At 39.4% G+C, this 15,433-nt stretch overlaps 1 protein-coding gene across 4 annotated transcripts in view; it reads left to right on the forward strand.

Annotated features, from left to right (window-relative positions):
- Positions 1 to 15,433, forward strand: part of HTR1E (5-hydroxytryptamine receptor 1E) — a 73,846-nt gene that overhangs the window by 34,785 nt on the left and 23,628 nt on the right. For all 4 annotated transcript variants that reach the window (XR_011543914.1, XR_011543913.1, XR_011543915.1 and 1 more), the window contains one exon: positions 13,353 to 13,512. The gene's annotated coding sequence lies outside the window, so the exon portion shown is untranslated. Of the gene's footprint in view, positions 1 to 13,352; positions 13,513 to 15,433 lie in introns of those variants that run through there.

Below are 15,433 nucleotides of genomic sequence, written 5' to 3' on the forward strand. Positions count from 1 at the left end.
ATTGGTGGGCTTCAAGAATTTGTGGTAGGATTCTAAACATTTATCATGAGGTTCTAAACATTTATCATGAGGTTCCAAACTTTTATGATAGGGTTCTAAACGGTTGTGATGAGGTGGGGAACACGGGGTCTTCCTGAATGAGGAACCCCTTGCTTCTGATGAGAGGCCCACTTTCAAGTTCGGGTGATGCCACGGTCATTTGGCTCCGTGGGAAGGAGGATCTTGGGGGGGAGGGGCTGTTTGTGTGTGTGTCCCCGTGATTTCAGGTCAAGATGTCTTCAGCCCGTGCTCTGGCTGTGTGACTTTGCAGACTTTCTGAAAGTCAATCCTTAATCACTTTGTTGATCGGGTCTGTTGGAACCAGCTCTCAATAGGCCCATGGTTACAAAACTTCCTCACCTGAGAGAACCTGGAAGAAGCATTGGACTCCCCAAAGAGCTACAACTAGGCCGTCACCAAAGAGGGGCTGCACTGGTTCTCCTGGGGGCCCAGCAAGGACCGTGTGGACCCAGGCCCCAGGGACCATGGGTGTGTGGTTAGGAGTGTTGGGCCCAATCTAGAATAGATGCCTCTTATGAGGAAGATTCAGCCTCTCCATCTTGGCCCTCTCATTCTGGCCCCTGTACCCAGGGTTTGGTCAGAAACTCCAAAACACAGTGCCCTGTTCCGCCCCAGCCTGCATGTTGCGACATGGACAACTCAGCACAGCCCCAGACCCTGGAGCGATTTCCATGTCACAGGAGCAGACTGGGTCACAGCATGGTTCCCTCTGGCAGCCCGGTCATCGGGGTATCATCGAGAACAGTGGTTGGCAAATTACAGTCCATGAGCCAAATCTGGCCAGCTACCCGTTTCTGTAAGTAAAGGTTTATTGGAACACATGCACATACACAATGATAATAATAAGTACCCATATCAAATACTTATTCTTAAAACTGATTATTTCACCCTTTTTGTCCTGTAGGCTCATTGCTCTTCAGAATCTTAAGGATTATAAAAACCACATGGACCTCTAAACTCTAACAGGAAGGCATCATGGCTGTGAGAGATTACTCTGATGCCTGCAAATCAATTCTGTTTTTATTCAGCTTCCAATTGTCTCTGCTAATAAGAGAATGCAAAGTAGTGGATAATCAAAAGTCATTTATATGTATTTGGGGACCTTGCTCCATGATGGGTTCAGCAATAAATTTTCCTTCCTAATTGCATTTTGCCTACAGTGGCACCAAAATGAGTTTGGACTGTCTGAGCATGTGTTGACTGGAGGATAAAGAAGATAATCATTATGCTGGATGGGAACAGAAACCATTTTAAAATGTTTTAAAATGTTACTTTATGTCATCATCAAAGCAGATTATCCACAAAGTAGAGTGGTGAATGTCAACTGACTATAGGGAATTTTTTTGTTCTACTGTAGTATTATGATTTTTAACATCATATTATAATTTTTTATTTTACAATAATTAAAAACAATCTTACCTATTTTAGTTAGTGGAACTTTCATTAACTGTAAAATTTTATGCCACTTGAATAATCTTGTGTTTCAATTACCATCTTCTTAAAATAGAGCAAGTGATGGCTGGAGCGTTATTTAGTCTATTCATAAGTTGATGCCATTTAAATTCTGTTAGTGAAATATATGACACATTCTTTATGCATTTTACCACCCTTCATATTCTTAGCTATGAAGGGTTTAATTAAAGGCCAAGCAGAATATTTGAAGATATACTTTGGGCACTCAGAAAAAAAAGGTTACCTAAGCTGGGTGAAGTGACCAACTTTTACAAGGATCTGGTTGTCTACATTGATATATTATTTCTGGAAGGCAGTTTTCCAATTTGTATAAAAATACCTGAAATATTTAGCGTTTGACTCAATTACACTTTGAGGAGTTATCTTAAGAAAATAATTAAAGACTCAGAAAAGATATGTCATGGGGCCAGCCCATTGGCCCAGCGGTTAGGTTCACACGTTCCGCTTCTGTGGCCTGGGGTTCGCTGGTTCAGATCCCAGGTGCAGACATGGCACCACTTGGCAAGCCATGCTCTGGCAGGCATCCCACATATAAAGTAGAGGAAGATGGGCACAGATGTTAGCTCAGGGCCAGTCTTCCTCAGCAAAAAGAGGAGGATTGGCAGCAGATGTTAGCTCAGGGCTAATCTTCCTCAAAAAAAAAAAAGATATGTTATTGCAGCATTATCTGTTATAGGGGAGAAAATCTAAACTTCTGACAATAATGGCATACCTGTAACTTTAAAAATCATGTTTTCAAAGATTATTGTATAGCCAGACAGAGTGCTTACAATGTAATTATTAAGTAAAAAAAGAAAAAACCACAAACATGCACACACACACACACAGAGGCAGAGAATTGTCACAGACATCTATGAGTATAGAGTGGGGTGGAGTACAGAAGAAAATTTGCCAGTGATTATATTAGGGTTGTGGGATGATGGATAATTTTTATTTCATCACAAATTTCTGTAATAAACATGTATAGCTTTTATAGGAATGAGTTTTATTTCAATAATTAGATCCTGGTTCCCAGAGCAGGTAGATCAAGTAAACAGCTCTCTTTAGAGGATGTTTTCTGAAAAGAGCCTTCAGGACTGGAGCTTGTTTGGCAGCTGCTGTTTCTAATTAGCCAGTTCCTTTTGCGGCCGTACTTCGTAGCTTGGTCTGTGATACAGAAATTTTCTAGCGAAGCCAGATACCCCTTTGCTGTTCAATAGGAGGATTTACTTTCCTAGAGAAAAATACTATCTTCCTCTCTCAAGTCTCTTCCACTCTGCCATCCACTTTCTCATCTTAAATCCTTGGCTTAAAAGTCACAGTAGGTTCTATGCTCCTTGTCTGGAGGCAGGAAGACCTGCTGGGAGCCTGTTACAATAGTCTGGGCAAGAAATGATAAGCCTGAACCAAAGCAGTGGCCGTGTGTGTGTGTGTGTGTGTGAAATTCAATTAGTCCACAAAGCTCACAGGTATCCTCTGCCTAGAATAATCCCTTCATCTTTTCTGGACCACATCCTCCCATCCTTCAATCTTCCACTCAAATATCTCCTTCTCCATAAAATCCTCCTTGTACCCACAACAGGAAATAGTTTCCCTTCCTTTGATTTTCATTTTTTTGCCCTTTTTGTATATGTATACTTTTTATTTTAAAACAATCAAACTTACAGAAAAGTTGTAAGCACAGTACCAAGAACTTTTTTCGTAAACCATTTGAGAGTGTATTGCAAGCTAATGCCCCATCACCACTGAATACTTTAGTGTGCATTTCCTACAAAAAAAAAGACATTCTCTACATAAGTGCAATACAACCATCAAAATCAGAAAATTAGTATTGAAACATTAATGCCATTTATTCCTCACTCTACTAATGTTCTTTACAGCAAAAAGGTCCTGTTCAGAATCAAGTGTTGCACTTAATTATCATGTCTCTTTAATCTCATTCAGTTTGGAACAGTGTTTCAATCTTCATGTTCGTGACCTCAACAGTTTAGAAAAGTACAGGCCAGTAGAATATCCATCAATGTGGGTTTGTCTGATGTATCCTCATGACTAGATCCAGGTTATACATCTTTAGTAAAAATATCACAGAACCTATGCTATGTTCCTATTAAATGGTGCGTGCTTGCAATTTGTTCTATTATTGCTTACGTTCACTTCAATCACTTGATTACAATGATTTCTGCCAGTCTTCTCAACTCTGCAGTTACTCTTTTCCCCATGTTATTAATAATATTTTGTGGGGATATAATCTGAAACTTTTATTCATGCATGTATTTTTTATCAGTATGGACTCACTGTTCATTTTATTCTATAAGCCATAGTCCATTACTATCATTTATTTATTTTGAAGCTCAAATGGACACAGATTTGGCCAGTCTGAGGCCCTTCAAAGTGGCTCCTGTGTCCTTTGATATGTCCTCATAATTCTTTGAGCATTTCCTTGTTTTGTGGTATAAGATGTTCCAAGCTCATTGCCCTAGACCTGGAATCATCCATTTCTACAAGGACTCCTGGTTCCCTTGAGAATGGTATTTAGAAGCCAAGCTCTGAGCCCTAGGACTTCCAATTGCTTTTGGAGTGTCACTGCTCCCAGGACCACCCAGTGGACAGAGATCAGGAAGCTTGGGAATACAGGTGTACACACATACATATAAATCCACACATATTTACATCTATAGTTATTGAAACATCTGTCTGTATATACTGAAAACCATGAGTTTTCACACTTAAATCTTCCATCTCTGCTGAGTTTATTCCAGCTTTCCATATTTGCAATTCCTTTTTCCAACAGTGATAAACCTGACTCCCGTTGTCCTTAATATAGTTACTTATTTAAACACTTTCCCTGTATGTAACCAGTCTCTCATCTTTGAAACTACTGCCTCCCCTCGAGAGATGTCCTCCTTTCTGCTCTCAGGGCATGACCACACTTGGATGCCCTTCTCGCCCTGCTCAGTCACTGAAACCCCATGCCATGTCACCCTCCTTACCCGCCGCCCTGTAGATATACCCTCCCCAACCTATTCATTCTCTGACACCCGCATGCCAGGCCATTGGCCCCCACGTGGATGCCCTCTTCCCTCTGCTTAGACTCTGATAACTAACTCCAGGCCATCCTACATGAGTGCCCTCTCCACTAGACTGTCCCATATATGGATATCCCCTTTACCCTGCTTGCAAATAAGAAAATTTTTAAGTTAAAGGAAAAGAGATATTGGTGGAATTTTCAGTCTAGGGACATTTTAATACCTTAAAGTCCTTGGCCAAACCCTGACTTTATTTGAATATGTGAAACACACTCAAGGAAGAGGGATTCCTTTTTTTCTACCCACCAGACCAGTCATCAACATAATCATCATTTAAAAGAGAAAATGTATCCGTTTTTCATTACGTATCACACACATGCACACACACACACACACACACACACACACACTCCTTCACCATGAGAGTTTCCTTCACTGTCACTCATCCCTCTGTGGATGAAACATTGGCAAAAGAGAATCAAATTATTTTTTTTTAATGAAAATCACTGCCTATTACATTCTGTTGCTGGAAAGATTCTTCTGATGCAACAAGAATGATGGCAGAAACAAAGGGCACACAAGGAAGGAGTTATGGAAGACAGAAGGAGGGAGAGAGATGAGAAAATAAGGGAAATGGCGAGAATGAGGAAGGCAGCAAAGAGGAGCACGGGAAGAAGAGACCTAGGGGAGAAAAGGCAGAAGAGAGAAGCTAACCAACAGCAATGCTAACGGAAGCGGTGGAATGGCATTGAGGAGAGTCTGGCTTGGCCACCAAACCCCATGGCAAAGGGCTCCAGCACTATAATCAGCCCCAAAAAAGTGCTACTGTCAAAATGACAAAAATCATCAACTCCAGGATCACTGACATGTCTAAGTAAATAATGGAGAAACTGTTAGTTCACACACTTCCTTTACACACAACTGAATGAAACTGACATCCGGAAGCTTGGTACAGCCAACTTCTGGATTCTGTCTACATGTATGCTTACTGACACCTTTAAATAATTCTTATTGTGAGAGTCACTTTTGGAAACTACACAGGCATCAACATCTGCAAAATGGTGAGAAGGTTCTTGATTGATCAAAACTTTACTGATAAAAATATGGATATTATACGTACAGATGGAGCCCCTGCACCTGTTAGCATCACATCTGACTTTGCTGATAAAGAAAGGAATGACACATCCTGCGACTCATGATGTCAATGCGTCAGACTCCATCCCCCACCAACCATCCAGAAAGATGTCTTGTCTAGTGCTGTGGCCTTCTCAAAGCCAGGGTATTAAACCATTGCTTTTTTATCAGTTTTGCTTCAAAAAAGTATAATAGAATATGAAGTTCTTCTCTACTACATGTATGATTGATGGATTTCCAAAAGTATAATAGAATTTAAGGGAAAAGTTTCAGAGAAAAGGAGTACCCGTTCTCAGAATAACTCTATAAAGAGTTAATTCCTAGTTTGGTTTCATTAGCAGATATTTTTACTAGGATAAATCTTTCTATATGCTTCCTACTGGTGCTTTTATAGATACTATTGAAAACACCATAGAGAACATTAGTTACTTTCCCAACATCTATATCTCTTTTGTCCTTCCTCCTAGAATCCTGATTTTGTTTGGATATCCCCCCACCCCCCGAAATGACTGAGGGAACACAGACTTCATTGTCCCATTGTTCCTGCAGTGAGCACAAGGTGTTGTCCTGGCTCCTGCTGTAGATAGAGAAGTCGCGTGCCCTGCGTTGGTCAATTCATAGTTGGAGGAAAACGTTCTCTCTCTTTCAGGATGGCAACAAGAATATATGTTGGATCAGATAGTGCTGGGAAGTTTCTTGAAACCATAAGAGAAGCCACTTTGAATTCAATACTTTCACAGTCAGGATAGCAGAGCAAAATAAGGGGAGAATTTGGATCCTTGATGACATCATTGAATTACCGAGTCACCAACCTGATCAAAACTTCACGTCTGGACTCTCTGTTATGTGAGATAATAAACTTTTTTACTGTACAATTCTTCCTTGAATCAGGTGTTTGTATTTAAAGCCAGAATCATCCTACCTAATCAAACCATGTCCCAGGTCCAGTCTGAAAGCTGACCTTGCAGGCAGACATCCATGCCAGCCTGCAGTGCTGGGGAAAGCGCTGTTACCGGTTGGAGTCAAGAGTTACAAGGCCTTCTCAGTTTCACTGCAGAAAGAAATCTGAAAACACCTGGAAACACTGGAGAATTTGCTTGCAGATTCCTTCTGTCCAGACAACTTTAAAATGTAAATATGGACTGATAATCCATTCTTTTCTGGCATAGAGACAATCAAAAATACCAGCTTGCAAAGGTGAACTCACTGATTTGAAGACAAAGGGAAGGATGCTACATAAATTCAACCCAAAAGAGTCTTGGAGAATTCTGACGTTCTCTGACAGCAGCCTAGCTTTGAGTCACAATTTTTTAGCACTGGCTGCCATCAAAATAAAAATGTCAAAATCAGTTGGTGCCCAAGATAACTTTCATGTCGCTGTGTCAACCTCTTCTTAAGTTTAACATCAGAAGCCTTAATTTGGGCAGAGTTAATGTTTACTTTTTGGGAGTGTTTTTGCACAAATTAGATTCATTTTAATTATTTCCAGAAAGTCACCATTAGATTTTACATGATTTTTTTCCATGAATAAATCATTCTGTGGTCAAAATCACTTTCCAATTCAGTAAAATAAATCATCTGCAAATTTGTTCTGTGTATGTCTTAGATACTGTTCTGGGGAGAAAAATTGTATTTTCACCTCATTCACAAAGGAGTCATGACTCAAAAAAGTTAAAACTATTGCTGGAGACTGAAGGACAAGTGTAGGTGGTCAGAGAAATTACCATGAAAGGGGAAAGGAGATAGAAGGAATAAAATGAGATATGTTTAGAGTTTTCACATGGACGCATATAAGGGAGGACCAACATAAGGAAACCGCCTCTTGGATACGGCAAAGTGGTTGTATATGTATTTGAATCTGTTACAGTATAGTTGGGAAATACAACAAGCACATAAGAAGCCACTAGAGGCTTTAAGATATTTAATGACAATACTTTGCAGTGCATGTACAAATTAGGGGCATGCTGTGTCAATCAAAATCCTGGCAGGAAACTTATGGCCCATGAAAAAGGGTAATTTAAGAGATTTTAATGAAAGGCATATTTACAAAAGAGTGGACAGGATTAAAGGAAGCCACGGCGATGGTGAAACCGTAAGACAAGCCAGTCCGAATTCAATGCTGTCACACTGAGGATGGCAGAGCAAAGTATGAGAATTTGGATCCTCGATGGCATCATTGAATTACCGAGTCACCAACCTGACCAAAACTTCACTTGCAGACTCTCTGTTATGCGAGATAATAAACTTGTTTACTGTACAATTCTTCCTTGAATTGGGCTTTTGTATTTACAGTCAGAATCCTCCTACCTAATCAAATTAGGTTTGCCAACAGTAAAAGCCACTAGCACTCCTAAGCCTGCAGAGCAAGAAGAGGGAGTTTTCTCAGAAGCTAGCCCAGTGAGGGTGGGAGCTAGAGGACAAGGGCTCCTGAGAAGAGCTATGACCTTAGGTAGAGGGATGCAGGAACTGCCAAATGACAGCCCAAGAGGAAAGGAGCCAGGAACATAAATGCCCCAGCCTCACTCTCTCCCCATCCTCTGACCTCCTGCCAGAACCTCTCATGGACCAAATTCACCCAAAAGCTGAGGGAAGGGGAGCTGGATTATCCTGTCTGAAGAGGTCAGTCCCTGGGGCCTGAATAGGGTCAACGATGGAGAAGGACCTGACAGGGAAGCAGACGCTGCCCTGGTAACAGCACAGGAGGGACTCTCATTAAGAAACAGAGATGTTTGGTTCCACAACAGCTGTGGTACACATTCTGGGCAAAGATGTGTATTTTAGAATCTTTTCCATTTTGTTAATGTTTTTAGTCATCATACTTCATGTTGACAACTTTTTGAATATAAACAAATACATGTTTCATAATCATTAATTTTCTGACAGTAAATCCAATCCTTTTTCCCTCAGGCAAAAATAACCTTCTAGTTCTATAATCCTGGCAGTACTTTATTACTGTCGGAGACCGAAGTGTTTGTATAAGCTTGAGACAATCTGCTTTCATTCCATCTCCAAACTATACTAATTCACATTGAATTCGCATTTCTCTTTTTAGTTGTCGTGAATATAAATGGTGCCAGGGAGCGTGGGTTGGTGTGTGTGTAATTTGAACTGATCTGTGGAGAGTCCTTGTGTACAGGCTGTCTGAAAGGCCACTAGCTCATCGCGTCTGTGTCTTTTCGGGAATTGATGGTTTAGATTGTGTGGTGCAATGGAGAAAGTTCTGGACTTCTGGTCTGGAGGCGCTGGTTCTGATCTGTCTTTTGACTAACAAGCTGTAGGACTCTGGCAAGTCCCTTCACGCCTCCAGCCTCTTTTATTTTCATAAAAGGGGTTGAAGCAACAGAGGCTCTGATGTCACTTCCGCCTTTAAAATTCTGTACTTCTCATGCATGTCCCTAATTATCATGCCTAATAGGAACCATCAGTTTTGCTGCTTATTGGTTGTTTTAATTTACAAAGGGCTTTTTTTAATGGATATAGAGAATGCCAAATATTCTATTTTAAATTAAATTTTAGAGAAAGAGACCAGCAGATGACACTAAAATACAGCAAGTCTTCAGTAACTTTTTGAGAGAATAACAGTTACAGCCTCCCATGAACCTTGGCATTTCCCCGAATTGCATAAATTATGTTTACCATTCACAGGTAAATATTTGCATACCTAAATAATGACTCCACAAAGCTATAAGGAATGAAGAGGATAATTTATGCCCTAGAGTAGAGCTTTACTTTGTAATTCAGCTCCATTGAAGAAACTCTCCTTAATATCTTCTTCAACGTCCTAGAACAGAGGGAAGAGCTATTCAACCACTGCTGAGGCTGAAGTATTCTGTGTAAGCTGTCACATGGTATTTGAACAACGTTCCTACATGATATAAATCAATAACTATTTATGTACTCGATACTTACTACACACTGTATTAAGTGTATTACATATATTATTTAATTCTCACAACTGTCTTTTGATATTATCTCCAATTCATTGGTCTCAGAGAAGTCAAGTAACTTAACCAGACAATAGTTAGTAAGGGACAGAGCTAGGATTTGGACCTAAGATTCTAAAGCCAGTGCCTTCATTCTTGTCACCCACTGTCTCCAGCAACACTAGCCAGGCAAGACCACTACATCTCAAATACTTCATTTGTTTTTCATAGAAAATTAAGCATTTCACTTGACTTTGATTTCTCCCTTGAGTGATGCCTCTGCACCCTGAGCCCCTCCACATGTCCCTTTAGCAATATCCACCACTCCCTCAGGAATGAGAACCAGGTGGGCTTGGCCTCAAAAGTCAGTGTTCTCAAGCTCTATAACAGGGCAATTCACTCATGAAGGTGGGGTGTCTTTAGGCATTAAAAGCCCTATCTCATTTCTCTCTTCTTAATTATAGACCACATTTTCCCCATAAGTATCTATCTCCTCTCTCCTTCCACCATAATTACCCAATTGTCCAAAAACCTACTCCCTACTTCAATTCTCTTTAGAAAACATCTACCTTCTAAATATGCTTTAGAAGGTTTTACACTTTTTTTTTTTTTAAAGATTGGCACCTGGGCTAACAACTGTTGCCAATCTTTTTTTTTTTTTCCCCTGCTTTATTTCCCCAAAGCCCCACTGTACACAGTTGTATATCTTAGTTGCAGGTCCTACTAGTTGTGGGATGTGGGACGCCGCCTCAACGTGGCCTGACGAGCAGTGCCATGTCCGCGCCCAGGATCCGAACCCTGGGCCACTGCAGCAGAGTGCGCGAACTTAACCACTCAGCCACGGAGAAGGCCCCGAAAATTTTACACTTTTGCTGGTCTTTGGGAAACAAAGAAAGATTGGAGACAATGCCCTAGACCACTCCCCTTCTGTCTTAGATTGTCTTTCCTAGAAACACACTGAGAGGGAGAATTGTGTGCAGAAGGTTGGTTGGGTTGTCCTCTTAGGAGATACACCTGTAAAGAAGGACTGAGGGAGGGAGGGCCCTGGGATGGGTCAGCCTGGAGAGGAGAGTGGGATGAGCAGCACAGTGTGCACTACATCCTGTCCAACCGGGCGACCTACTTAGTGTCTTCAGTTTAATTACCTGTTTTTCTCCCAGACAAAGGGAGAAAGGTTCTAAGGTTCTAAAGACTAGTCTGGAATCTGACTATGCAGAATTTAAAAGATCTTGAGCTCACTGTCCTGGGAAACCAAATGGAACAAAGAAAGATTATAAAATATGAAAGTTCTAAAACTAATAGAATGAAACTGGGTAATTTGAATGAAAGCCAATCAAATCTATGTGGAATATAGCATATTACTGATTCATTATCAAGCCACATGATTTAATTATATTCTACTTACCTTGCAATTTTCACACCCTAAACCTTCCAGCATAAGTCTGTGTTACCTGATTAGAGAATGCAGACAGAAAGAGAGACACAGAGACAGAGACAGAGAGGCCATGCAAAAGAGAAGCTTAGTTAAGGATGGCAGAATGCATTGCAATTTCGGAAACATCTTTAATAAGTAAAAGAAATTATGCAAATCTCTCTTTTGTTTTCTATAAATAAGCAGAGTTTGATTATTTCAAACTGTTAGTAAGAATACCTTCCGTTTCATCTTTCCTGAACTTGAGCCATTCACAATTTATAAAACACAGGACCATTTTTCAGATCTAACTTAACATGTAGCTCTATTGTTTCAATTGAATTTAGCAAAACCCAGAAAGAAAGTCCTTTCCTAAGACATAATTAATTTCTACAAAATATTGATTTAAGAGCTGCTAAATTAGGAACATACATGTCACTATTGCTAGATTCTTCTAGTCAAACTTTAAAGATATTCTTTCAAAGAAAATATATACCTCAAGTTCTAGGATAAGGAGGTGTTAGTGACTGAAAGACGTTGAGGAAAATGTAACTTAAAAATATCAACTTAGGCCTGGCCCGGTGGCACAGCGGTTAGGTCCACACATTCCCCTTCTCGGTGGCCCAGGGTTCGCCGGTTCGGATCCTGGCTGCGGACATGGCACCGCTTGGCATGCCATGCTGTGGTAGGCATCCCACATATAAAGTAGAGGAAGATGGGCACGGATGTTAGCTCAGGGTCAGTCTTCCTCAACAAAAAGAGGAGGATTGGCAGTAGTTAGCTCAAGGCTAGTCTTCCTAAAAAAAAAAAAAAATCAACTCAAACACATCGGTGGTATTATCTATGCTGAAAACAATTATTTACTTTTGTCCTAATAGGAGATTATAAAATAAACATGCAAATAAGTCTGTTAGGTTAATCTGATCAAATAAATTAATAACATAATAAACATCCTAAAGTTTTGGGGAGTGTTTCCACATAAGAAATAAAGAGCTATTCCCATAATTTATAGTTTCAAGGAATTATATAAAATGCTCTTTTAAGTCTGTCTCTAAGGGAGCCACAATTAAAACTTCATTTTAAATGAATTACGCTAGGAACAGAATATAAACTTGTGGAGGGCAGTTTTTGATCTGTTTTATTTACACCGTATCCCCAAGAAGTGGAACACTCACTGGCACAAAATTGGTGCTCAATAAATTTCTGATGATATTTATCTGGTCTTTGAGATTATTTAGTAAATTAGGATAAAGTTAGTGAGAAACATAAGACAATACTAAGAACAAGAAATGGCCCTGGCCATTTGATGACCATACTTTGTCTTAGAAAGAAAACTAGCAGGTATATAACACAAAGGAGTTAAATCCAGGTTTGGCTTAACATTAAAACACTTTCTTGACATCTGTCCAAATTCTAGTCACAATCTTGGATTCTTACATAAATGTTCTGAAATCTTTTAAAATAGCACAACAGGCAGAAGCCCAGAACCACAACAGCTTTCTTTCAATAGGGACTTAAGAGATGGCCTGTTTATGAAATATCTTTACCATGAATTATTCATGCTGGAAAACCCACAAAGTACTTACTAATTCCGCTGTTATGCTTAACTGTGTTATTTGACCAAGAGATTGAAATGTTCCGGAAAACCCAGGAGAGACGAGAGAACTTGGCAAAGCATAGCACCCCATGGAGTCACATGAAGATCCTAAATATTATGTCATCATCACTGTTATATAATATCCTTTAAAGTTTACAAAGCGCATTAATATATATTATCTAAATTAATGCTCAGGACAACCTTGTGAATCAGGTAATAGTACTGAATCATGTTGGAAGATTGGGCGAACTAGCCACAGCCTTTTGCAATCTAACCCATTGAAAATAATAATAACAATAATCATAATCATAATCATCATAGCTAGTACCTAAACAGCATTTATTTTTGTGCCAAGTACTGTCTACGTGATTTTACATCTATTAACTCATTTAATTCTCACAACAAACACAAGTTTTCAAATAAGAATCAAGTCATCTGCTTCATTAAAGTTAGTTGGCAAATTCAGTTTCCACCTGATGCCAAAATTGCACTTTTGTCCCTCTCTCCTGAATTGGAGATAATCAGAGAATGACCACCCTGACTTTTCCAGCCAGTGTCACGCTATGGAGCTGGAACAGAGAGAATTGAAGTGAGGCTGGAATAGGCTCGCGTTCCAATGGTCTGTTTACCAACGGAGCCTGAATTGTGTGAGCTCCGGCCTTACCAGGGCAGGACTATGAACTGAGAGGAATGGGTGGGCATGAATATCAGGCTTTCCCCCATCTCACCAGTCGCTCATGTTTTTTCAGTGGATGGAAAGTTTTTACTGAAGATGTTGCTGCTCTCTTCTGAGAAGTCAAGCAGATACTCCCCTTGCCTCCGTAAGAAACTGCAGGAAAGAAAATGAGTGTTCCAATCCATCCTACCCCCAACAACTCCAACAGCCAAAGGAGGAAAACTGAGGACCAGGTAGGCTGAGCATCTTCCTCAAAGGGAAACAGCTGGCGGGTAGCAAAGACAGAGCTCAAGCTGTGGTGCCCTGACAGCGTCGTGGTCACTCCACACACTGGGAACTGCCCCCTCAGAGACGTCTAGTGGAAGCTGAAGGCAAAACTCTAGAACACCCTTCTAGAAATGCTTTCATCCCTTAACCAGAGTCTCTTTTTCCCATAATTTCTTGCCATGTATGCTGAAAATGTATTATTCAAACCATTTCTTTCTGAGTCAAGAGATGACGTGAGCAACGAAGAAGAGAAAAGGAAAAAGAAAAAGATTGTAATTGTACTTCATCTCACATCAGCATACTTAAAGTTTGACTCTTTTGACTTTGGTGTATTTCCATTATTCAATAAGTACTCACCATAGTGAATAACAGAGTAAAGCATCTTCTGTTTATACAGTTACCAATTGTGCCAAAAGCACTAATATTTTGCTTTGGTGAATGTCAGACTCAGGAATAGATGCTGCATTATTCTCTTTGTTTTTTTTCATCCATCTTCATTCAACAGGTACCAATATGGAAGTGCTTGTTAGTTTACCTTCTGCTAAATATATATGCATAATCAAAATGTGCTAGTTCAGTAGTATTTACCTTACTGTTTATTAACAGGCTCAAACTGAAGAGTATGAATAAATTTGACTGCACGTTACCACTAAGAAAGAGTCTCATCAGTCTAATGCAATTAGAAGAGGGCTTCGCTCTAATTCACTTTGTGGGTTTTTAAATGATCAGCTTGAATGATTCACTGTATTTCTATAGTCCTTTTTAAGAATTCCACTATGGGAATTCAGAGTTTAGTATCTACCCTCTCATGTAGCCTCTGATGTCTTAAACTATTCTGCCACCAATAAACTCTCCAACTGCGATTATGGTAAGAGCTTCTGTAGCTTATTACAGTAGAATTTGAGGTGTGGGGTGGGATGGGAATTAAGACGATCCCATGGCCCTGCCGATTCTGAGACACAGTTAGTGTGTCTTTGGGAGCAGGATACCTTTTGTTTCTGCTGTGATGCTTCCGGTTCAAGCAAAAAATTAAAAATGTTAACTAACTTCAAGACCTTATAAAATCATGAGAAAAATAATTTGAGTTTAAATAAGCCAGTAATTACTTGAGAACAATGACATCTATCTCATGTGTCTTCTACTTCGGTGGACGAATTTTCCTGGGTACTCCTTGAAATGTTTCTTGTTTGTTTGTTTGATTATTTGATTTGGTGGTTATTGTTCAGGGGCCCCATTTAAGTATACAATATTTGTTTTTAAAAATCAACAAAAGTTTTTCCAACTAACACTCCTAGAACCAGAGCATCCTTTCAGCTCACTCATCTTAATTTTGTTTTCCAAGAAGTTTGGTCAGTTTTACAGTGTGTCCATTGTTAGATTCATCTAGTTCTGAATAATTTCATAGTCAAAGAAAATTTAAGCAGAGTATAGTAAAGCTTAATAATCATCAAAGAATGCATTCCAATAGTATGAAAATGTTTCAAATCAAATTCTTTCTCTATTTCTGATTGAAAAAACCTATCCATCTCACTAAGCAATTAGTTTTCAAAAATAACCAATATATAAAATTCAAAAAAAATCAAAGATCATCTCTCGAATTATAATAATAGTATAGTTATTTAACTATGTGTATACTTCTAGAGTTATTTGACTTTTACTTAACTAATACTTTTCCTGATCAATCCCCCCTGATTAAATTCAAGTTCATATTGGCCTATACTCACATTTATTTTTGGAAATACTATAAAAAATTTTCCAAATTGGGCTTTTTAACATGGTTCATCCTTCCTGTTGCTGTAAGAAATTCCAATATGATCCATTTCCTGGAGGTAACTGGATCTTAGTTGCCGTGGCCTTTGTTTTGATGGCTTTGATTTTTAAGGTACA

This window comes from Equus przewalskii, chromosome 9 (genome assembly GCF_037783145.1).
Source record: "Equus przewalskii isolate Varuska chromosome 9, EquPr2, whole genome shotgun sequence".
In the NCBI taxonomy this organism is placed as follows: Eukaryota; Metazoa; Chordata; class Mammalia; order Perissodactyla; family Equidae; genus Equus; species Equus przewalskii.